Below are 219 nucleotides of genomic sequence, written 5' to 3' on the forward strand. Positions count from 1 at the left end.
GGGTGGGGGGGTGGGGGAACCAAACGCAAAAACCTAGTAAGGAAACTCTCCAAAGCTCAAATTTACTCTCTAAATTTTATTATGGTCTGGCTCCTCAAAGCTCCCCGTGAGTTTTCTTTCAGACATGTCTGTGCTGAGGGCCCAAACTATTTTGTTACTGAATCTAGGCCTTCAGCTGATGTGGCGGTAGGGGAGAACTGGCAATAATGTCAAACTTAA

This window comes from Falco punctatus (genome assembly GCF_963210335.1).
Source record: "Falco punctatus genome assembly, chromosome: 6".
In the NCBI taxonomy this organism is placed as follows: domain Eukaryota; kingdom Metazoa; phylum Chordata; class Aves; order Falconiformes; family Falconidae; genus Falco; species Falco punctatus.